The 26,847-nt window shown below is 35.8% G+C and overlaps 1 pseudogene; it reads left to right on the forward strand.

Moving 5' to 3' along the window:
* The first annotated feature begins 1,921 nt into the window (after positions 1-1,921).
* LOC149180453 (uncharacterized) lies at positions 1,922-2,890 on the forward strand (annotated as a pseudogene).
* The last annotated feature ends 23,957 nt before the right edge of the window (positions 2,891-26,847 follow it).

Raw genomic sequence — 26,847 nt, forward strand, 5'->3', positions numbered from 1 at the left:
TGTTCCCATGTAAGTAGATATAGCTTATTATTTCACAGTATTGACTAGATATTGCAGCCCTTATTGTATTCATTGATGCATAGTTTGAGATGTTCTTGTTGCACAGTTGGGTTGGAAATGCATGGTATTTAAGAGTAGTAAAATATTTGGTAATGTGCATATCATAGCTACAACTTTAATCAACAATTCATTAAATAAAGATGACCTTAAAGGGAACTTTAACTCATGCATGCTTGGATCCACTCGTAATAGCTTGGACAAAAAAATGATCTTTTGTTTTTCTATCAATAAATTGAAATGATTTCCCAATTCATCCTCAAATATTTTCTCTTGATTATCAGGTAATATTTACATACAGTAGAATGAAAGGTTGGTGACTTTTAAAAAATAAATAAAAATTAACGCTTATTAATTTCCACATTGAAAATTACACTTGTCACTTCTTATTCACTTTTAATTAATCATTCATAAGCGTGTTTTATTTCCCCAACTACTCGAGTAACATGTCAGTTGGTTGAAAACATGTTGGTCGGCTTGATGTGACATGATACCATACGTGGTATCAGACCTTTTTAAGGTGTTTTTAAAATACATTTTAACATCTTCTACCAATCATGAGTGAACATGTGTATTGGAGTGGTAAAGTTGATTTGCGTCAACATCGTTACACTTCAAACACCCCATATGAATCTCAACTCATTTCTCTGTTGTTGGATCAGAGTGTCGTTTATTGATTATCTCTTAGTTGTTAGTCCTTTGGTCGTGCTCTAGGCTCTTAAGGGCTTAATAATACCAACACACAACCTTGATTGAATATGGATGGAATGATCTACAACACCCACCACTTCCAAAGCTTCAACCCATTGTTAGGGTGTTTTCATAGAGAACGATGGTTAGCAAGGACAATTAATGCAAGAAGTTAATTGATTATGATATCAAGACATTGATTCTCTCCAACATTATCATACAATTTGATTGTAGAAACAAAAAAATTATGCTTTTCTCAAAAATAGACTTTCAAAACTGATTTCATAACTTATAAGAGATTATTTTTGGAATTCAGCAACTTCAACTAAAAACCAATTTATTAAGTCCCTTGGGGACTGATTACTTTTTTTACTCTCTTGTAATTCATTTTTTTTAAATTAAAATCAGGATTTGAAACACCAAATAAGTAATTAAAAATATAGAGTTACAACATCTCGTTTTTATTGGAGGTGATACTTCCCTTCAAGGCGTTAAGAATCATAGATTCAAACTTTTATCCCTCAAGTGTGATCCTTCACTCGCACTAGTTGATGAGGCATGGGGAAAGGTCAGGGACTCAATAAAACTGGAGTAGTGACCAAGAGAGAGTTAAAAATTTAGGGAATTGGGAGGGGCCCCACATAGGTTGAGTACTAGATAGAATGTCACCACAACCAATGGGACCTCTAAAGAGATACACCAAATACGTCAACACAAAAGGAGGGGGTGGAGAATAAATGTGCCCTGACAAGGAACAAACCACAAAAAGACACTAAAGTGGGAGCTTATGATGCACACACTCAGAATGCAGAGCATGCAATAAGATAAAAAAAACTAAGGGAAGAAGAGAAAGAAGCTCTTTGTTAGAGGGATTGGGTATGAAACTACCTTAGAGTCATTCAAATCAGTCTTTGTCGAGCATGGAGAAATTGTAGATGTAGTTATCGTCACTAACAAGACCACTGGTAAGAACAAGGGATATGGATTTATCACATATAAACATGTTGATTGTGCCTTGAGTGCATTGGAAGAACCCATCAAGATGATTGATGGTAGAATGGTTTTCTGTAATCTAGTTGCTGTTGGGCAGCATCAATCACAGCTGAACCAACTCCTTCAACAACCCATACAACCAGTTAATCCCTTTCAACTCCAACAACACCTTCTTCCACCCATGGTACCTGTACAACCCATACAACCAGCTAATCCCTTTCAACCAGCTACAACAGATCCTAACTTAAGGAGGGTCTATGTGGGTAATGTTCCTAAAGACATGAAACCTACTAGAATGACTAATTTTTTCTCTCGTTATGGAGACATTGAAGAAGGCCCTGGTGGTTTTGATAGACAATCTAGTAAGTACAAAGAATACTCCCTTATTCTTTACAAAACAATTGAAGCAAGAAATCGAGCCCTAGAAGATCATGTTAAATCAATAGATGGGCATCAAATTTTTTGTAAATTATAATTTGAAGGAAAAAAGAAGAAAGTTGCAGCAAACCAGGGCCAAGTTGTTCTTGATTTGAAGGATAAAGGTGATGTAAATCATGTTTCACAATATGGTGGATTGGGTCATGGGCCAGTCAACCCACAACTTATTGGTCATCGAAATACCATGAACCCAACATCAGTACCAGTTACCGGTCTAAATCCATATGGATTAAGTGATGTAGCACTACCAAGTTTGTCTAGAGACCCTGTTGCAAAAAACCTTCCTTATAGTTCATTAAACTCTTCAGCATAGTTGGACTTGGGCTGCCAACTTCTTCTCCAAGGAACAACTTCTAGTCAAGCATCACTAGGTGTGGGTAGTTACAGTCTTGGTCCATATAGATCCTCTGGATATGGAAGTCACTCATATAGTAGTTTTGGAGGTGCAACATCTCACTATGGGATTTCTTCAAGTTCACCTATTGCCCAAACTGTTGCATATGATGGAGCAATTCATTTCCCCCTTACATCTCATCAAAGTCAACTCCCAAGGACATCTCCATCATCGGGAGTTCTTCCTAGCATGTTGTCTTACTACACATCGAAACCAACCTTTGATAGAAAAAGAAAAAGTAAACAACCACAATGTAGTAGATTCATAGTAGCAATGAGGCCTTCCATAAAAATGCTGCCAATTTCAAGTAGATTATGAAACCAACCTAAAATAATTCACATACCACAGAAATGATCAACAAGGAAATTCACATTATTACTTTATAGAGGAACATGTTTTTCATTTTTGGCATGCACTTTCACTTTAGAGTATGATCTTTTTTTACCTTGTCCCAACATCCACATAGGTCAACCAATCTGACATACAATGCTCCAAATATAAAATATATGAAAACTACAAAAATGCCTTAATATCAAAATTAGAGGAGACATAACAAGCTGAACATCAAAATTTTCTGTACAATTTATTTTGTGGATTGTTGGGAATTGAATGCGGTTGAAATGTGTCAGAAATTTGTTCCATTCCTTTGGAAGATTTATGTCCATAAATTAATCTATAAACTCCTTGATATGATGCCACTAGTGATATGATGGTGAAAAATGAATCAAATGAATGTTTATGTGACTCAAATAAGTGAGAATCAAGGTTTGGGAGGACTTCACCACCTTTTCTTGATATAGGAATAAAAAGAGAATTAAAATAAATTTTTTATTAGTTACTTTTATATGCTTGTAGTTGTCATTTGGAAGAGGGAGAGTTTAGAATTACTCACGGTATTGTGGTAATCCTGGGACTTCTTATTACTTGGGAACATCACCCTTAAGTACTAGGGGTGTCTTACTTTAGTAAAGGATATCACCACTTATGTTTCTTGTCATCCATTGTGTACCGTGGATGACAGGTAAATCCCCAAAGATACTAACATGCTTGGAGGATGGGGGACAAATCATTGGTTTCTTTTCTCACATTCTACCCACATTTACCCAACCCTTCACCTATTTCCACCTACCACATTTTTGTGCACATACAAATAATGGAATGTAGAGTGCACAACAAGCAATATTTTTCTCGTAATTGCATTCTCTTGTGAATATTTGCATTGTTGGGTACCTATTTAGGTTCCAAGTTAGGTTCCTCTCTAAGCACTTCACTAAAAATCTCCTTGAATTGCTTAACAACCTGCATGCATTCCTCTACATGTTGTCAAACCCTATTTGGGTTTTAGGTAGGAACTTCCTAGGGTGAAAGGGAGTTGAGAATCTCTCACGTTCCCTCTCGTTGCATCCCTTAATATAATTTTTAATTATATTTGTATGTCTACAACAGTTTAATTTCAAAGTCATTCCTTTCCTATTTAATTTGTTTTGGAAACTATGTTTGTATTCTTATGTCTAAGTTGAAAATTCTTTCCATGGGATAGATCTAGTGTTTGAGTGCTTTGAGCTTCATCTAGGAGTTCTTTGGGTTCTTTCCCAGGGCTAGCTGCCCGTTTTGTGTGCCTCTCTTGAAATCCCTAGTGGGTTAGTCTGGTTTTACATTCGATACCATCTGCAAATTGTATGAAAGTGTCTGGGTTTTCCCTGCATCAATTTCCCTAGAAAATAAGTTGAAATTTTTCTCCACATTGTGAACTTTATGTCATTAAATATTTATGTAAAAAAATATATATATTTGTTAAAGTGAAAATATTAGACACATAGATACGTATTTATTTGTTGCCTAATTTTTAGAAGGTGCTTCTTTTGAAACTATCCATGTGTGCAAAATCCTGGGGGGTTTGTTGTGAGGTTTTCTTTAGGAAAATGTTGAAAACGCTTTCTGAGTTGTGAATTTTATGCCTTCAAATATCTTTGCAAAAGGAATATATTCGTAAAAGTGTGCATATGACATAGATAGACATATTTATTTGGTGCCAAATTCTTTGAAGGTGTTTGTTTTCAAGTTTTCCATGTGTGTGTGTGTTGATTTCTCTAACCCCGCCTTTTGGCTAATCATTGACTCTACAGATTCCTTTTTGATTAAATAATTATTGTTGCAGATCTACTGAATAAAAACATTGCTAAGATTTAAACACAAATAAAAATAAATAGTCGAAGCAAAATAATCACATCAATCTCATACACATGCACACATAGATCTCTGCCTTTCAAATATGTCGTTTTCTCAATTAATCTTTGGCATACAAGGGCTCCCTTACTGGTATAATGGCCCATTGAGGAAAGATACAAATACAACAAAACTTTGGGAAATTCCAACTGATCAAACCCTCCAAAACTCATCATTTGATCTTGCTGGCTAATCTGGATCCTTCTCCCTTGCTATCCCTTACACTCCTCCTCGAACTCCGCACACTTGGATAAATTTCCTCCAGCTAATCAATGAGATCATCACTACCTCATTGTCTTGTGTTCACTAATGTGTCTTCTCTTTTAGACTAGCGTTCATTTTATAAGTTTGAGTTATTGATCGAATCCAAAACTTTGATCTCCAAGGTGATTCATTGTTGAGATTAGATCTCAACATCACTTGAGATCAATGGTTGAGATTCATTTAATTTAGTAATGCAAATAGCCTCTGCATTTCATTAGGTTAACTCACTTTTTCTTATAAAATCCAATTACTTTAATAATTCTATTAATTAAAGTAATTTTCAAGGTTAAGAGTCTTTTTTACTATTGCCACATGTTAACACACTTAGACCTATGTGGAAGTACCTATCCAACGCCTTGGGATACATGTTGTAGATTATAGTTTTCCTATGAGGGTGTAGTAGTGATGAAAGAAGTGCATCAATTTTAGGCATCTTGTGGTTGTTGTATGCAAGCATGCTTGTTTAGTGTTTCCCAAACTTAGATAGAGCCATATTTAGTATGATTTTATAGTTTGACTTAGATTCTCACTTTTCTTAATTTAGGTGTTTTTCTTAGTTTTGTTTTATGCACAGATTTATCTTTAAGAAAAGTGCACAGTAGAGAAGGGTTCTATATTTTGAGCAGGGGACACACTTCTAGGTAGGAGCTACTCTATTCTAGGAAGCATTTGCCATGTAGGTTAGGTGCTTTATCCGAGAATCCAAAAAGTGGCACTATTGTAGCAATAAGAAATTTGTTTATTTTGAGCTCTTCATTAGTTCATTGATATTATATTGCTTATTACATGCAATACCTCAATAGTGTATGATCAAATTACAGTTAAGCTTGTCATAATATTTTGACTTACCCTCTTTTAGAGGGAAACTAGAGCATGTGTCAAGCTTGCACGTCACAATTGTATCATGCAAACTTTACCTGGCATGATTTTTGTGGATCTAAGCAGCCAAATACCTTTTGGAATTCAAGAGGCAAAAATACTACAAAGTGGGAAAGAGGTTTCGCAGTTAACCTGGCTTTCACATTATGGTTGGAGTCAATTTGTTGGCAAGATGCTGGATACCCCGACTTCCTTTTTATGACTGAGTGCAAGATTGAATCCTTCGACATATTCCTCGCTCAATTTTCATTACACGATGGGTTTTCTCAGAAGTGCTTCACATCTATAAACTTTACGAGAGATGTTATTGAGTCTTTGGATGTGGTTATCTTTTCAAAGCACACAAGTACAAGAAGACGAGAAATAATATGCCCTGCTAATTTCAAGTTATCTTCCTGCAAATAGTGTGTTCCCTTCCATAAACCTAATGACTCGCTCTACTTATTTCTAGTTAAAAAATTTGGGACTTTTCATGAATTGTGAGACAATTCCAACCCTGTAACTATCAATTTTTTATTTAAAGTTATACCCACTAGATTAGAACCCACACAAGGAGAATTCCATTCCTGTTTCAAAATAACCTGCAATCGACTTATACCATGCTATTTAATATTTTATGTATTTCTTTGCATCCTTGGCCTATGACATAAAGGTGAAACAGGATTCCTTGCATTTTCTATTCTAGCACTCCTAAACGATAATAAAGTATGCCCAAATCTATCATTTTAAATGATCTATGCAATTCACCTTTTTGTTTTTCAATTATCGAAGTTTTTATCTATATTGATGAGATCATCTATAATCGAGGCCATAGTGACAATATCTGTTATAGTTTTATCCATGTTGCACTAAAGGTGTTTTTTCTTTTGCAACACTACAATACATTGTAGTTTCCATTCAGCAGAGAAGTGTACCCAGTAGCAGCGTTGGTCTATGTGCAAATGGGTTTAATTCACAGTAGACTTTATATGTTATTTTGAAGGTGTTTCTCCTTGAATAGTACTTCATCTCAGTAGATCCTTTCAATATACACCTTGAGTAAATGCATACAACCTTGGGGTACATGCTACATATTCCAATTTTGTTGTGAGGGTATAGTAACGATGAAAGAAACACATCAATTTTAGGCATATTATGGTTTTTGTATGAAAGCATGCTTGTCTAGTGTTTCCCAAAATTATATAGAGCCATGTTTAGTATAATTTTATAGTTTGACTTAGATGCTCACTTTTCTTAATTTATGTGTTTTTCTTAGTACTATTTTATGCATAGATTTATATTTAAGAAAAGTGCACAATAGATAAGGGTCCTATATTTTGAGCAAGGGACTCTCTTCTAGGTGGTACTCTATTCTAGGGATCGTTTGTCATGCATGCTAAGTGCTTTATCCTAAACAGAGTTCCAATTCCTTGCCTCCTTGACAAAGTCTCAACTAGACAAGACACTGGTGGACAGAGTTCCAAGTCCCTAAATTCTCTAAAAACCCACCTGAGCCTAGATATCTAGCCTAAAATACTTTACATTCCAGTCATCTCTTAGCTATGATTTCATAGAGAGATCCCCCTCTGGTTTGGCAGGGCTAGCTACCTAACTAAGAGCTTGGTATGTGGTTACCTCTATCGATCTCCTCATCAGCCTAGGACATTGTGGAGGAGAATAGAGGGCATGACAACTAGGGAGTGCCAAGGTGTTCTAGTGAATGTAAGGTTCCCAAGTCATGGAAAAATTTAATGCTAGTTGTGAGTTCATGACTGCCAAGGTGTGTTAGGGAATTCTATGGCATGCTAACATGTGCCAGATAGTACGAAGACATGTCAAACAAACTAAGATGTGCCAAGTGCTAAGGCATGCCAAGATGTACAAGGGTTCCAAGTCCCTGCCTCCTCTTCTTCCATATTCTATCTACTTATGACATTTCCTTTGCAATATTTGGTGCATTTTCTAGTTATAGGTCATTTATAGGTTATAAATGTCTTCAGAGTTTCACTTCTAATTGAGTATTCAACTGAACATATTGATTCTCTTATACATAACTATTTTTCCCTCCACCCACTTTTCATAACTTCAATAACCATTAGGTAGGGACCTGCAGCTTCGATGTTGCTTTGCTTGTTTAGTAAAATATTTTCAAGACTTTAATTTATTGAAAGTTGTAGAATTTATAATTTATGAAGTTTCAAGGTCTAATTTTTAAAATTATAATTCTTTAAAGGGTGCTAGCTCAATGGAAGAGCACCTAATTTACAAGCAGGAGGTTGGTGGTTCAATTCCATCATGCCCTGACATCCATATGGAACAGCAACGATAAATTTTTGGTTATGGAGGATCTTTTGACCATCACCAATGAGCTTTAGTGGCATTTTTCGACCCTCACCAAAAATATGAAATGGTGGCGATCAACGAATGCCACCATATATATGCATCAATAGTGACGACCCTCAAAGATTTGTAACCATAAATCGTTGTTGTTGATATGAAATGGTGACGGTCGTTGTCCATCATTATAGTCATTATTTGTGAAGGACCTTGAATGTCACCACAACACCTATACTTCTGGCAATGCGGATTTTGGTGACGTTCATTTTTTGGGGACCGAGGCTATGGTCCATCACCATTGCTCATATGCAATGGAAACGGTCGCTATTCGTAATTATAAATCATTATCGGTGACTTTGAGTGTCACTACAACACCTATACTTTTGGCGACGCCACCTTTGGTGACGTTTAGTTTTTGGTGATGGAGGCTATGGTCTGTGACCATTGCTCATATGAAATGGTGGTGGTCGCTATCCATCATTATAAATCATTATTGGTGATGACTTTGTATGTCACTACAACACCTATACTTTTGGCGGCACCACCTTTGGTGACGTTCAGTTTTTGGTGACGAATGCTCTTTTGACCATCACCGATGAGCTTATGGTGACATTTTTCGCCCCTCACCAATGTCTTTCTTTCTTGTAGTGATGCATGTGGGTTTCAGTAACCACATGAATGGAAACAAGAATTTGGTTTCAAATATGGATCAATCTATTAAGATATAATTAAAATTTGGGCACTGACACGATTATGGATGTAGATGGAAAAGTAGTGGTCAATAGTGTGACCAAGCAAGGAGTGCTAAAGACAATTTTAGTGGTATATTATGTTCCTGGTTTAAAAAATAATTTGATAAGTGTTGGTGAATTAATGAATAAAGGATACAAAGTTATTTTTGAGGGATAATATTGTGTTATATATGGAAATCCCCCAAGAAAGAAGTTGATATCAATGGTGCAAATGACGAGGAACAATTTTTTTCCTCTGATCATGAATTACAAAAATCATATAAGTTCTCTTATGATTACATATTATGATGATTATTGGCTATGGAACTTTTGGTTTATATGTCTTCATTTCTTTGGTTTGATATTTTTGGAACATAAATAGATGGTTAGAGGATTACCTCCCATCAAATAACCATCTAGTACTTTTGATTGTTGTATCTTCATAAAGAAACATCATGAAAATTTTCTAAAAGAAGTTTCATACAAAGAAAAGAAAAGAAACCACTACATATAGTTCATATAGAGCTATGTGGACCTATGAAAGCACAATAGATTAGTGCAATTTCTTACTTCCTCACATTTATTGATGGTTTCAGGAGAAAGACGTGGGTTTATTTTCAAAAGAAGAATTCTATAACTCTTGCAAAGTTCAAAGAATTCAAAGCCTTAGTAGAGAACCAGAGTGATCATCAAATCAAGGTATTGAGATCATATCATGCTGGAGAATATGATTCGAAGGAATTTCAAGCATACTAAAAGAAACATGGAATTATAGGGAAATTTACAACTAGATACACACTGTATAAGAATGGTGTAGCAGAGAGAAATAACATAAAAATTATGAACATGGAAAGAAGCATGTTGAAAGGAATAAATGTGTCTAATGAGTATTGTGAAGAATTAGTTGCATGCTTTTTTTATGTGATAAACAAATCTCCTACAAAGAGTGTGGTGAACATAGTTCCACAAGAAGAATGGTTAGGTATTCCTTGTAGCATATCTCATCTTACAGTGTTTGGATGTGTAGCATATGTGCATGTACCTAAAGAGATAAGAGGGAAGTTAGATGATAAAAGTGAAAAATGCATATTTACTCGTTATCATGAGCAATCAAAAGCATATAACTATATAATGTTGTCACAAATAAGACTATAATTAGCAGACATGTTGTGTTCAAAGAACAAGAGTAATGGAATGGGAATGTAGAAAAAATAGTCGATGTAAGAGTACCACTCATGGAAGAAGAGGACGTAGAAAAAAGGAGCGTCATGAATCACAAGAGAATACACCTAAGAGATTCACGCTAGCAAGGACTCTAATATTTTATGAACAACATGGATCTTCAAGTAGATCAACAGAACGAACTACTCCTAACTATCAACCAGGTGATGAATCAAGCAATGGTAAGAGAAAAATGAGAAGTATGAAAGATATTTATGATGATTTGGATGTTAGTTCAAATTTTTCATTGTTTTCATTTTAACCTTCATTGTTTGAAGAAGCTATCAGAGATGAGAATTGGGTGAAAGCTATGGATGAAGAAATAAAATCTATAGAAAATAATGATACTTGGGATTTTTTTGAGTTACCAAAAGATAAAAACCTCATTGCTGTGAAATGGGTGTACAAGATAAAATTGAATAAAAAAGGAGAAATTGACAAATTTAAAGCAAGGCTTCTATTAAAAGGGTTATTGCAACAACCAGGGATAGACTTTGGAGAAAAATTTTCTCTCGTGGCCATATTGGATACTACAAGAGCAGTCTTGGCAACAACAACTCAGAACAAGTGAAAATTGTATCAAATGGATGTGAAATCAGCCTTCTTGAATGGCATTCTAGAAGAAATGTATGTGCAACAACCTTCAGGTTATGAAGTTGAAGGCCATGAAGACAAAATTTATAGATTGAAGAAAGAACTCTATGGACTCAAACAAGCCCCAATAGAGTGGTATAGGAGAATTAATAGTTATTTGATAAAAAATTGATTTTGTAGAAGAAACATTGAACCAATCTTGTACACTAAGGTAAATGAACATGGTCAAATTTTTATTGTTTTCTTGTATGTGGATGATATGATTTATACCAGTAATCTTGAATTATATGAGTTTAAAGGAAAAATGAAGAAAGAATTTGAAATGGCATATCTTGGTCTTTTGAAATATTTTCTTGGCATAGAAGTGGAACAATCAGAGAAAGAGATTCTTATTTGTCAAAATAAATATGCTAAAGAATTGTTGAAAAGATTTAGGATGGAAAGTTGTAAACCCACTCCTACACCAATAATGGCAGGTACAAATTTAAGTAAGTATGATGATGGATCAGATGTCAATCAAACTCTATTCAAAATATTGGTTGGAATCCTTATTTATCTCATAGCTACTGTTGGCATTATGTTTCTGGTATGGCTATATGTTACAGATGTTGTACTTGATGGCAACTCCCGTGGCAAGGCTCTCAATATGTTGAAAATTAAGAAGTACGCAGCAGTTCAGAAGGTGCGTACCAGCAGGTACACCATGCAGGAACTGCGTCCAGATACGCAGGCCAGCCGTTCAGGAGGTGCGTACCCCAGTGCACACATTTCAAGGCAGAGAAAAGCACACATGGGGTTTCTTATGTTTTACTCTTGGTATTTAGCCGACGGTATTTGTGTTATTACGGTTTTGGCTCGTGGTATTGTTCCATGATTTTAGGAGGAGCTTGCCTATATAAAGCAAAGGAGATCACTTGGCTAAGCATCTTTTGCAATTGAATCTCTTTAGATCTGAAATATTGGGTAATGGTCTTAAAAGCTTGATCTATATGAAAGGGAAGTTGAAGGCGAATCTGTGAAGGGTGATCTCTCGAGCGCATGATCAGATCTGAGCAACTGTGCCACTCTGGTGGACTGCCTATTCGGCCCTAATCAGAAAGCCGCAGGTGTTTAACAGAAGAGTTGCGTGGGTACGCAGTGCAGAAACAGGAGATCTGCGTGGGTACGCAGAGCAGAAACAAGAGACCTGCGTGGGTACGCAGAGCAGAAGAAGGAGAGCTGCGTGGGTACGCAGAGCAGAAGAAGGAGAGCTGCGTGGGTACGCAGAGCAGAAGAAGGAGAGCTGCATGGGTACGCAGAGCGACTAAGGTTCAGGTGCGTACGCATAGTAAAAGTACGCGGCGCGATAGTATTTTTGGGTGCGTACCTGCAGTAACAGTACGCGGCGCGATAATGTCTCTAGGTGCGTACCTGCAGTAATAGTACGCAGCACGGTTCAAGGAACAGTGCGTGGGCACGCAGTGCGGCAGAAGGATCTCTGCGGGTGTACGCAGGAAAGCAGAAGGTGAACTGCGTAGCGACGCAGGCCACAGAAGGGAAAACTGCGTATCTGTCTTAAAATGTTCTGTTGATTGAATTTTTCTGTTGATAAGGTGTTCTGGGTTAGTTCTGCTATTGCTGATCTGATAACTGTAGTGGAATGTAACTTTTATGTACGTGATGATCATTTGATGCTTTATGAAAAGAAGTAGGGGGTTGTAGCTCCCTTCGAGGAGAGACTGGAAAACGAGAGAGAGAGAGTTGTAGCTCTCTGCAGGTTGCAGCCTGCGTACTGGTAAAGGATTGCACCAGTACAAAACCATTGTAAAAGAAGTTTCTAATTTGAAAGAAGATAGAGACATATTGCAGCAGGTGGTTTTCACCCACATTGGGTTTCCACCTTACATCTTGTGTTCTTTGGTGTGACTATCTGTTTTCTTTGTTCATGCTCATTATTTTATGGTACTGACATGCAAAAATAATTCAAAGAACAAATAAGGAAGATTTATTAAAAGAATTAGATAATATTGATTCACCCCCCCTCTCAGTCATTTATTTCCAACAATTGGTATCAGAGCAGGTCCTTCAGAGAAGCTTGATCGCTTGAAGGTAGATCGTTCATCATGAGCAACTACGAGAGAGAAGCATCAATCAGGCCACCGGTTTTTGATGGGACAAACTTCAATTATTGGAAGGTAAGAGTTACTGCCTATCTTCAATCTCTTGGTACAGAAGTTTGGGACATCGTAGAGACAGGCTATGCTTTTCCTTCAGCTACTCCTACAGATGCAGCCGAGAAAAAGAAGTATGAAACAAATGCGAAAGCAGTCAATACTCTATTAGGATGTATATCTCAATCAGAATTCATGAAGGTAATGCACTATAAATCCGCAAAAGAGATATGGGACAAAATTGTCACGAGCTATGAAGGAGATGAACAGGTAAAGCGTGCTAAACTTCAAGCTCTCAGAATTCAGTATGAGACTGTCAAAATGTATAATGATGAAAGTGTGGCTAACTATTTTCTTCGGGTAGATGAGGTTGTTAATTGTATGAAAAATTTGGGTGAAGAAATAAAAGAGGCTATTGTGGTTGAAAAGGTTCTAAGATCATTGTCCCCCAAGTTTGAATCTAAAGTATCTGCAATAGAAGAAAAGGAAAATCTACGAATTCTTACTATGTCTCAGTTACATGGAATTCTAACTGCTTATGAAATGAGAAAGGGAGGTCCATCAGACAGAAGAGAAGCTGCTTTCAAAGCATCAGGCAAAGGAGATTATTATGAAGCAAGCCACGTCCCAGAAGAAGAGGAAGAAGAATCAAATTTTGTCAGAAATCTTCAAAGGGGTTCTGGAAGGTTCAGAGGTAAGTTACCTTTTAAATGCTTTGCTTGTGGAAGAGTAGGTCATTATGCTGCAAAATGTCCTTATAAGGATAAAGGAAAGGAACCTGCTAGATGGAACAAGAAACAGAACACAAATAAGAAAAGCTACTACACTCATGAAGGTAGTGATGGTCTATCAAACAGTGATGAAGATGAACAAGGTAATGAATATAAGTTGTTAATGGCATTTGAAGATGATGATTATATGGATGCTATAGATGTGGATAACCTCTATGATGAAATTACTAGACTCAAGAGATGTATAGAAGAAAAGAACATGATCATTGATACTCTACAATTTCAAATTGATGAAAAGGAAAAACATCTTGAAAAATTAGAAGGTGAAATTGTTGGTCTTAGAAAAGAGATTGAGAAAACAAAAGCTATTAATCTCAAGTTTGTCAAAGGATCTGAAACTTTGGATGAGATTATCAATGTGCAGCGGTCTCCACTAAACAAGACAGGTCTGGGCTATAATGGAGAAACTTCTCAAGCACCCACCTCAAAAATTTATCTTGATGCAGCAAGAAGAAATGAGCAAAAGCACAATGAAGATCATCAGGGACGAATTACAAACAGAAACTATCAGGGGCAATCCATCTTAAGGGTGAACAAAAGATACAACCAGCCACAGGTAAAATCTTCTCAATTTGGTTCAAGAATAGATGACAATAGAAATTACAATCAATTGGCTGGTAGATTCGATAACCACAGAAGTTTCTTCAATGGACAATGCTTTTCTTGCCATAACTTTGGTCACAAAGCAGCTCAATGTGTTGCATATAAAACGATCATGACTAGGGAAGCTCAAAAACAAAGAAGTATGACCGGGATTACAAAAAGGACCTATAACAACTTTTCGGTTCTTGAAAATGAAGTTGAATGTTCTATTTGCAATAACTTTGGTCATGAAGACTCTGAATGCAGGAGCAGGTTTCAGCAGAAAAAGGAACAAGCCTCAAGCACCAAAACATGGAGAATAAAGGAACCACAAACAGAAAGATGTGGGATAGCATTTTATGCAGAGGGACAAGAAAATCTATGGTACATTGACAGTGGATGTTCGAAGCATATGACAGGTGATAAAGAAAAACTTGAGTCATATTCTGCTCTAGAAAAAGGGAAGAAAGTCTCTTTTGGAAATGATACTCCTGCAACTATAAAAGGAAAAGGCATTGCTCAGTTAAAAGAAAAGGTCAAGGCCAGAAATGTTTTGTATGTTGATGGATTGAAGCATAATCTTCTAAGCGTCATCCAGATGTGTGATCAAAGACCCGAGGTTATATTCAGATCAAATGGATGTCTTGTTCGTGATCTTGATACAGGTAAAACAGTGATCAAAGGCAAAAGAACTCCAAATAATTTGTACATATTTGAAGAAGGAAAACAACAATGCTATCTGAGCAAGGATGATGAGCACTGGTTATGGCACCGAAGGTTGGGACATCTAAGCTTTTCACAAATAAGGAAAGCATGCAAATATCAGGCAGTTCGCGATCTTCCAGATATCAAAATTCCTGACAACACCATATGCAAATCATGTCAGTTTGGAAAACAAACCAGAACTAACTTTCCAGAGAAAGAAGGATCAGCTAGCATGCCTCTTGAGCTAGTACATACAGATACATGCGGTCCTTTCAGGAAAAGAACACCTCGAGGAGAAGAATACTTGATATTATTCATTGACGATTTCTCCAGGTTTGTCTGGTTAGGACTTATGAAGCACAAAGATGAAGCATTCGAAAAATTCAAATCCTTCAAAGCCTTGGTTGAAAATGAATCAGGTCACAAAATTAAGTGCCTCAGATCCGACAGAGGTGGGGAATTTACTTCAAATGAATTTTTCGATTTCTGTGAAGAACATGGGATAAGAAGAGAATTCTCTACAGCAAGAACTCCTAAGCAAAATGGAGTTGTGGAAAGAATGAACAGAACAGTCCAACAAATGGCTCATGCTATGCTTGATGAGTCAGGAACTCCCGCAACTTTCTGGGGTGAAGCTGCACATGCTGCGGTTGTTATTCTCAACAAAACAAATGTCTGGGTGAACAGCACTCAAATGCCTCATGAGCTTTGGAGTGGCAGGACTCCTTCGGTAAAGCACTTCAAAATCTTTGGGAGCAAATGCTATATCAAGAATACTGATGAGCAGCTTGGCAAACTTGAACCTAGAGCAGATGAAGGCATTCTTCTTGGTTACTCTCCATATAGCAAAGCATACAAATGCTACAATAAAAGACTTGGCAGAATTGTTGACAGCATTGATGTAGTGGTTGATGAGAAGGGATACATTCCTAGGCAAGTACATCATGAAGAAGAAGATGAAGGCTACCCCCAACGACAGAATTATGAAGAAGAAGAACCTCAAGAAGAACCAAAGGAGCAAACAAGAATAGAAGAAAAGACTCCATCCAGATATGTTCAGAAGAATCATCCAGAATCTCAGATTATGGGGCAGAAAGAAGCAGGTGTACAAACAAGAAGAACAGTTGCAGAAGCTTCAAGCTATTTGGCATTACTCTCCTCTACTGAACCACAAAATGTGAAAGAGGCATGCAAAGATGAATGTTGGGTGAAAGCAATGGATGAAGAACTTGAGCATATTGAAAAGAACAACACGTGGGAGCTGGTTCCTAGACCAAAAGATAAGAATGTTATCGGGACAAAATGGGTCTTCAAAAACAAATTGAATGAAAATGGAGAAGTAATTAGAAACAAAGCCAGACTTGTTTGTAAAGGGTATGCGCAGCAAGAAGGAATAGACTTTGAAGAAAACTTTGCTCCTGTTGCAAGACTTGAGGCCATCCGAATGTTCCTTGCTCTCTCAAGTTTTCAAAACTTCAAAGTATATCAAATGGACGTGAAATCAGCCTTTCTGAATGGAGACTTGGAAGAAGTGTACATTGAACAGCCAGATGGGTTCATTCTTGGAAATGATCCAAATCTTGTATGCAGATTGAAAAAGGTTCTCTATGGTCTCAAACAAGCTCCAAGGGCCTGGTACTACCGTTTGGACAAATATCTTCATCAACAAGGCTTTTCAAAAGGATCGGCAGATAGCAATCTTTATATAAAAGTTGAAAATGACAAATTAATAATACTTGTTGTGTATGTAGATGACATTATTTTTGGGAGCAATGAAGAAGCTATGAGTCAAAACTTTGCCTTGGTCATGCAGAAAGAATTTGAAATGTCCTTGCTAGGAGAACTGACATATTTCCTTGGTTTACAAATCCAACAAAAAGGAGGAATCGTTTTATCTCAAACCAAGTATCTCAAACAGATTTTGAAGAAATATGGTATGGAAGATGCAAAACCAGTATGTACACCCATGGTCACAGGATGTAGCCTCAGTGCAAATGATGAATCTGCAGCAGTACATCAACCAACCTACAGATCTATGATTGGAAGTTTACTTTATTTGACAGGTACCCGCCCAGACATCATGCATGCAGTTGGAATAGTTGGAAGATTTCAGGCAAATCCGAAGGAGACTCATCTTCAGGCAGTGAAGAGAATTTTCAAATATCTTCAAGGGACTCAAAATTATGGCTTATGGTATCCTAGAGATACAGATCTTACACTTCATGCTTATGCAGATGCAGATTGGGCCGGAAGCGTGGATGACAGGAAAAGCACAAGTGGTGGTGCGTTCTTTATGGGTTCCAGACTGGTATCTTGGTTCAGCAAGAAACAGAGTTCGATTGCCTTGTCTACAGCTGAAGCGGAATATGTTGCTGCTGCATCTTGTTGCACCCAACTCCTTTGGATGATGCAGACTTTGCAGGATTTTCAAATCACTTGTACGCCACCAATCCCAATCTTATGTGATAACACAAGTGCAATCAGTATCTCAAAGAATCCTATTATGCATTCAAAAACCAAGCACATACCAATCAAGTATCACTTTCTCCGGGAACAAGTGCTTGAACAGAAGGTCAAGTTGGAGTATGTTCCTTCTAAGGAACAAGTTGCTAATATTCTCACCAAACCATTGACCCGGGACACTTTTGAATACCTCAGGCAAAAGCTGGGGGTTGTTGATGCATCATCTTATTGCTAAACCTCTTCTGATTGATGGTACAGGTTCAGGGGGAGCATATAATGCATTGTTGGCATTATGGAGGATGGTCAGAAGGAGATCTTGGAAATAGCTACAATATGTCTCTATCTCTTTCATGGTGGATTATGGTTCTTTGTTACAGATCTGGTTCATATTCAGGGGGAGCATGTTCTTAGGGGGAGCATACCCCTTTGCCCTTGATGTCAAAGGGGGAGAATGAAGCTGAAGATTGTGAGGTTGCCATCAAGTCCAAAGGGGGAGATTGTTGGCATTATTTTTCTGGTATGGCTATATGTTACAGATGTTGTACTTGATGGCAACTCCCGTGGCAAGGCTCTCAATATGTTGAAAATTAAGAAGTACGCAGGAAATCAGTTCAGAAGGTGCGTACCCGCAGGTACACCATGCAGGAACCGCGTCCAGATACGTAGGCCAGCCGTTCAGGAGGTGCGTACCCCAGTGCACACATTTCAAGGCAGAGAAAAGCACACGTGGGGTTTCTTATGTTTTACTCTTGGTATTTAGCCGACGGTATTTGTGTTATTACGGTTTTGGCTCGTGGTATTGTTCCATGATTTTAGGAGGAGCTTGCCTATATAAAGCAAAGGAGATCACTTGGCTAAGCATCTTTTGCAATTGAATATCTTTAGATCTGAAATATTGGGTAATGGCCTTAAAAGCTTGATCTATATGAAAGGGAAGTTGAAGGCGAATCTGTGAAGGGTGATCTCTCGAGCGCATGATCAGATCTGAGCAACTGTGCCACTCTGGTGGACTGTCTATTCGGCCCTAATCAGAAGGCCATAGGTGTTTAACAGAAGAGCTGCGTGGGTACGCAGTGCAGAAATAGGAGATCTGCGTGGGTACGCAGAGCAGAAACAGGAGACCTGCGTGGGTACGCAGAGCAGAAGAAGGAGAGCTGCGTGGGTACGCAGAGAAGAAGAAGGAGAGCTACGTGGGTACGCAGAGGAGAAGAAGGAGAGCTGCATGGGTACGTAGAGCAACTAAGGTTCAGGTGCGTACGCATAGTAAAAGTACGTGGCGCGATAGTATTTTTGGGTGCGTACCTGCAGTAACAGTACGCGGCGCGATAATGTCACTAGGTGCGTACCTGCAGTAATAGTACGCAGCACGGTTCAAGGAACAGTGCGTAGGCACGCAGTGCGGCAGAAGGATCTCTGCGGGTGTACGTAGGAAAGCAGAAGGTGAACTGCGTAGCGACGCAGGCCACAGAAGGGAAAACTGCGTATCTGTCTTAAAATGTTCTGTTGATTGAATTTTTCTGTTGATAAGGTGTTCTGGGTTAGTTCTGTTATTTCTGATCTGATAACTGTAGTGGACTGTAACTTTTATGTACGTGATGATCATTTGATGCTTTATGAAAAGAAGTAGGGGGTTGTAGCTCCCTTCGAGGAGAGACTGGAAAACGAGAGAGAGAGAGTTGTAGCTCTCTGCAGGTTGCAGCCTGCGTACTGGTAAAGGACTGCACCAGTACAAAACCATTGTAAAAGAAGTTTCTAATTTGAAAGAAGATAGAGACATATTGCAGCAGGTGGTTTTCACCCACATTGGGTTTCCACCTTACATCTTGTGTTCTTTGGTGTGACTATCTGTTTTCTTTGTTCATGCTCATTATTTTATGGTACTGACATGCAAAAATAATTCAAAGAACAAATAAGGAAGATTTATTAAAAGAATTAGATAATATTGATTCACCCCCCCTCTCAGTATTATTTCCAACAGCTACAAGACCAGATATTATACAAGTAGTTAGTTCGATTTCTAGATTTATGGAGTCTCCAAAAGACTCACATTGGAAAATTGGAAAAGGATTCTAAGATACATAGTAAGAACTATAGATTGTGGCATATTTCATGCAAGTATAGAAAAGAAGGATTTGGTTGGATATACTGACAATGATTTTATGGGGATTTTAGATGATATGAAAAACACTTATGGTTATGTGTTTCATCTTGGTTCTGGTGTGATATCATAGGCATATAAGAAGCATCCTAATGTGACACTTTAATTAGTAGAAGTAGAATATGTAGCAGTGACATCACCAGCATGCCAATTAGTATGGTTATGAAGCAATTTGGATGGAATTCAACATAAAAAAGAAGTATCAGCAACATTCTATCCTGAAACACCTCATCCATTGAATTATCCAAGCATAGTGGGTTTCATCAAAAGAGAAAGCATACTAACATAAGATATCATTTTATTAGAGAACTTGTGAGCAATGGAGAAGTTTATTTGAAGTCTTATAAATAAAGTGCTAATTTGGTTGATATATTCACTAAGCCATTAGAAAAAGATGTATTTTAGTTTCATAAAGGAAGCTTAGATGTTGTAAGCCTAACTGAGACTTAGACCAGTAGGCATGTTTGAGTTTCCATGAGTCATGTCTTAGTTTAGCGGTTATAATGAAGGGCAAGTGTTAAAATAGATAATTACTTCCGCATGCAGAGAAATTTATATTTAGAGTAACATTTAACTTGAGTCAAGGAGTGTCAATTAAAGTTCAGTATTATATTCGCAAAGGTTAAATTTAGTGAGTGCTTTCATGTTGAAGCCAGCATCAATTAAGTCATTAGTTAAAAATTATAAATACCCCATGATGGGTTCAATGTAATCAATTCAAGTTTTTGTGATCAATAAAAGAGCAACATCTCGTATTGTTTATGTATGTGAAAATTTGCGCCTTTCCTCCTTTGCCTTTCCAACACAAAAGCTTCTTCAAGAAACTCATCCTCACATATTGATTGCTTGTAGCATGAAAACTATGATGCACTTCTTCTCTTAGTACATGCATGAAAGAAAATATGGTTCATAATTCATGTAGAATTACTCAATGACAACATATATTTGACAATTGGAGAAGTATTGATCAACATGACTAAAAAGGCCCAGATTTTCATGTTTTTGCAAATGATTTACTTCGTATGAATTGGGAACCTCCAGTTATACATGAGAAGGATCTAACTAGATTGTGTGACTGAATAGTAAAATACAAAATATTATTTGTTTGTAAAAAGTTTATTTATAATGGAGATCTATCAAAGCTTGGAAATTTATTAATATTTTATAGAGTATATATTGAGTGAGTTTCATGATTAAAATATATATATATATATATATATATATATATATATATATATATATATATATATATATATATATATATAATCATAAATTCTAAGATCATATATTGTTTTTCTAAAAAGATCATTGATTCAAATTTTATGTATACTCTTGTATTAGAAATTAGTGAAAATGCTAATTTTTTAGGTTTTTCTCCATTAAATTCAATTACAAATGCAATCTCTCTTAGTAAATTGGTTGGCACACTTTTAAGTGAATCTAAGCATTTTCTCTGTGTTTTCTTTTTAAAGTAGTTCAAACTAATTTCTTTGTGGTTTCATATAGACACCAAAAATAATTATTTTCCTCCCACCATTCTAACTAAAAATTAAATGAGTTCAAGATATTTTGCATCTTCTAGGCCATCTATTTGACCTTTTGATAATTGCCTCCCACCATTTGAACTAAAGATCAAATGAGATCAAGATATTTTGCATCTTGTAGACCATCTATTCAATCTTTTGATAAATACACATTTTTCTTCCTGCTTAACCATATTTTGCATCATTTCATTGTGTTGCAGTTGGCATTGTGGACCATGTGATCACTTATTTATGTTTATTCACCTATGGTTTAGAAGGGAGATTTTCTTACCACACAAAAGAAATCTATTATTGCTCCTAGTTTCTTATATAATATTATATTGGCTTACTTTTTTTTTAATAATGATCTTGATATAAAAGAAATGGAAGAATGATTTGTTTATTAGTAGAATGTGGTTATCTATATCGTGTGAGAATAGTTTGAGTATAGATATTTTTTGCAATAGTTTATTTTGACTTATCAATATTTATATTCAGAACTCCTATTTATGAAATTCTAACATATACCCACTCAAATGAAAAAATAATTTTTTTAAATATAAGAATCATCAACTTAGTTGCACTATTATCCTTGCTGTAAAAAGCTACTTGTTAAGAATAAAGAGACTTTCATAGATATATATGCATCCTATTTTCTACCCAGTTCGCATTCCATATGGGATACTGGATATGATCTCCTCTTTTTCCCATGGTTTAAAAGCTAAATAGTTTTATGATAATGATTTCATGTTAATGTTGAATGGGTTATTGTAATATCCATCCACTACGAAAAAAAAAAAAATACATGAAACATAACTACAACTATTATGCATTGTCATTCGTAGATAATAATTGCAATTTATTGCAAAACTTTCCAATGTTGTTTAAATGGTTTATGTTTAGCATGGGTTCTTTTGTTAAGAGGTGATACACCTCACACACTAAGTTATTGTTTGGTCACATTATTGGTAGTATGTTGATGGACTCTATTAACTTAGGTTGCATTGGTTGTTTCCATTGTGTGTTGTCTCATGTTAATATGTTACATATATAAGATGTGAGCCTTCATAATGTTGTTGACCCTAAGTTATTTGTATCATTTAACTCGTCCTGAGGTTGGGTTCTAGATTGTTCTAATGGTGCGTGGCATCACTTTGGTGGGGTTACGTATCAGTAGATCTTCCATTGAGAGGTTAGGGTATGATTAGATGATCGGATTAGGTCAATTTTATTTGGGCAGTAAATAACCTGCACCCCTCAGTGCCTCTCCTATTCATTTGTGGACCCTTAGTCCGCCGGATGAGCTCTACTGCAACCAGCTAAATACTATCTTGCAACTTATAGGAATGCTCCAGCTATCTCATAGAAGCGACAGGTAAATGCTTCCACTTATGTTATATTGTTCAATTGATTGTTTTTTCATAAATTATATTGATACTTTTACTCTTCTTTCCATAGTTACAATAGGGTATATAATTACAGGATTGGATGAAAACTACCCTGAGATGCCAGAAATCAACCTTATTTTTTTGCATGCTTGGGTTTTCTTTGCTCCACTACTCGATTCAAGGTAAAGAAATATCTTCGACCTCTTGAGCTTAGGGTTTTTTGTTAATGGCCCGTTCATATTATTAAGCAAACTCCTTAATTAAAGCCTCGGACTTTACTTGTCTTCCAGACTAGGAACATCAACTATGTAGAGGATATTATAGGTGACTATTATTAATTCATACTTTACTATTATGCTTGTTTAATTTTTCCTTGCCATTATAATAATAACTAACTACCTTTTTCTTGGAATTGTCTTCCTAGGTTCGACCCTGCAACTTCTTATTTCGACTCGTTATTCTTGCGACTCCACTTTCCTTCAAGGCTTACATGTCCCATTACTGATACCCTTGCTAATTATTTTCCTCAAGTATTTGTGGATTTTTGACTCATTAAGATGGGTTTCAAATGAATAGTCAACCACAGTCACAATTTCCTTTATAGCTTTAATTAAGGATTGCAATAATTAGCCATGCGACCTATCTTGTCATTAAGGAAAGTGCTTAGTTATTGTTTAAATAGAATTAGTATTAAACTCCTTAGGGTTTACACTGGGGGTTTAACTATTGAATTTTATTTAATTATTGAACCCCCTTATGGCCTTCAGCCTTGAACCCTTTTACTGTACTCATAATTTTACCTTGAATTAATAGATTCATGATGCTTCTTATTTTGGGTAAAAAGGTTTCAGTTTTTTAGTTGATACTTGTTATGGTTTTTGGCTCGAACAATTCTTTGTTGCACAAATTTTATTTAATAAAATTTGGTTTTGTCACATATACATAACTTCTGTTAATTGGATGTTTGAAAGTATCCATATTACATGCTATCTGAAATCCATTGCAAAGAGCTTGGTTTCCTTGTATTTATGTTCCAATGTCATACCATAGATAATATTGCAATGTGTTTGATAACGAAAGACTTTAATAATGTGATTAGTGCCGAAATATGTCCTAACAATCATAACTATGGATCACAAAAGCCTAAATTTGAAAAAAAGGAAATACCTTCTTATTTATTTATTTTTCTTTATCCTATTCTTTAGGGTTTATTCCATCACATATCGCAATGTGTTTTATCATTAAATACTTAGTCTTTAGAGTCCAATTCTAGATTTTTATATTAGTTAAAAAGTATATAATTAGTCGTTACTTCTAATGTTATTTCTTTACAGTTCTCGATACAATTCTTATTACTATTCAACTCTAGTTATATGTGATTGTATTCTTTTACCATTATTCAACACTGATTAACATGCGACTGTGTGAGTGATACAAGAATATTTTCCCTTTATTGTGACAGTGTTTGTTCCAATGAGGTTAACTATGTATTCTCATTCTTCTATATGGTTTGTGTAAAATTAACAAATCTAGTAGGGATTTTGTTCCAAGTACATAATGTATCTATTGATTTTATTTCCCTTATAAGTAGTTTTCAATTATTGTATGTAGCTTCTACCAAATAGTAGTATTTCTTATTGAATTCTATTATAAAGACTTAGGGACCAATTCTGATTTGTCGACTCTGTGGAATCAGCTCAAGATCTAACCCGATTCTATTACAGGATTATACCTAGAGCCCATTGTTATTAGTTTTCCCTCATTCCTCAATGATAGACGCTCAAGAAAATAAATAGCAGATGATGCAGTAAAATCATGCATCGTATTGTACAATAATTTCAGTTATCAAGATATATTTATGTAGAAACATGGACTACTTCTAGGAATTACTTATGTCTAATAGATGGAAGCTAACTTGTTCTCTACAGAGACTGGTTATATACCATTTATAATTCCAAAGTTTCAAAAAATTACTAACACTTAAGTGTATCACCTAAGTTTTCTCCTTTGCGTGTTCTAACCCTTCCATATAGATTCCTTAACAAACCTTTACTATTATTTATCCTAAAATGTTACTGTCCTAAAATGTTACTGTAACTGTAGTAGAACTTTTACACAATTATATATTCTACTAGGTTTACAAGAGATACATCAAACATTTACATTCAATAATTTAGAACAGAGTTTTTATAAAATTTCCAATACATTACTATCATTTACAAAATTTTCTGTTCTTGACAAAAATTTAACAACACATAATACTTATCTATTTACGTTACGCTACCAGGGAATCCACAAGGAAGAAAAGTAATCCTCCCAACCAATGAGAATGGAAATTAAGTCCAATTCTCCCCCTAAACCAGTTTGTCACTCCCATAATAGTTGTTTGACAGAAACCTAACAAGGTCTGCTCAAAGGCATAAAGATTGTACAAGTCTAGCCAAAGAACTCACAGACTCACAATTTTATCTTAGGGATTCCACTGGCTCCATCCTGCTCAATAATACCCTAACTGGATGCATCCTACCTTCCTTCAACAACGTTCTGTTGCAGGCTCACAAGCTTATAACTTCATTCTCGTTACTTGCACCTCCTCCAACCAAGTACCAAGTCTTTAGGGTTTCCTCATGCTTTTCTCTCCTCTCCCTCCTCTTGTCTCCATTGTCCTAACTGATATTAATCTCTTGGGAGATGAATAATTGTCTAGAGAGTGAAAAAAAATTCATTTAGTGACTTAACTTTTTTATTTAGTGACTTTTCCCTATAAATTCCGTGGATTTCCATAACTGACCTTTAAATAGAATTAAAGTAACTTTAAACATTAAAATTCTAATAGGCTTTCCTTATAGCCCATGGTTTACCGAGTCATTGTCGTAAAAGTAAATTAAATTTTTACTTTTCACTTAGGGGTATTACATCTTCACCCACTTGAGAAAAATACCATCCTTGGTGTTTCTTAGCCTTCAGAACAAGTTGGAATATGTATTGCACATAAAAACCTCATCCTCCTAGGTAGCTTCTTCTAGTTCAAGTGCTTCCACTACACTTTATCCTGGTTTCTGAACCAAAATCTTTCATTTGATGGAAAATGTGCAGAGGTTCGACTAGGAATTATCTTCCCAATACGACCTACTTCCACAATCACTATGGTTGTTATTAATTTCCATCAATCGCCATATATACATACATACATACATATCTATATATATATATATATATATATATATATATATATATATATATATATATATATATATATATATATATATATATACATACATACATACATACATACATACATACATACATACATACATATATATGTATGTACCTGTACCAATTGATGGTGTATGTAACAATGTTTGAAACACACACACACACATGTGTGTGTGTGTGTGTGCATGTGTGTGTGTTTCAAACATTGTTACATACACCATCAATTGGTATTTGTGTACTCAACATATTTTCCAGCCCAACAAGGATTAGCACCCTACATAATAAGAGTTCATCAATAGTAACGAGACAAATTTTTTTTACTTATTCTATGGCTACGATATTCGACAAGGACCCCACCCTGTGGTCCCACTAAAATTTCAGACTGTGAAAATACAATTCCATTTGTACTATATATATATATATATATATATATATATATATATATATATATATATATATACCAATTGATGGTGTATGTAACAATGTTTGAAACACACACACACACATATGTGTGTGTGTGTGTGTGCATGTGTGTGTGTTTCAAACATTGTTACATACACCATCAATTGGTATTTGTGTACTCAACATATTTTCCAGCCCAACAAGGATTAGCACCCTACATAATAAGAGTTCATCAATAGTAACGAGACAAATTTTTTTACTTTTCCTATGGTTACGCCATTTGACAAGGACCCCACCCTGTGGTCCCACTAAAATTTTAGACGGTGGAAATGCAATTCCATTTGCACTACTTGCACAATTAATAATAATATTTCACAATCATTTACTATTCTTGTCTTTCTTGATAGATTGCAGCTACTGCATTATCATCTTGAGTAGCACTATTATGCTTTTATCATAATTCAAATGTTCATTAGTCATGTATAAATAAAATTTAGGATACTTTCTTCCATATTCAAATTGTCTACTTTGTCCAAGTATCTTTCATTTGGCCCTTTTATCATTATATAATATATGTTGTTGATGTAAATTATACGTGATTTTTCTCTTGTGTATACTTGTGGGATTTTTGTTTTAGTTCTTTTCCTGTATATCAGATCTCAATAT

Source organism: Pinus tabuliformis, chromosome 3_2 (genome assembly GCF_031772625.1).
Source record: "Pinus tabuliformis cultivar Carrire ecotype Pingquan chromosome 3_2, CPIR1, whole genome shotgun sequence".
Lineage (NCBI taxonomy): Eukaryota > Viridiplantae > Streptophyta > Pinopsida > Pinales > Pinaceae > Pinus > Pinus tabuliformis.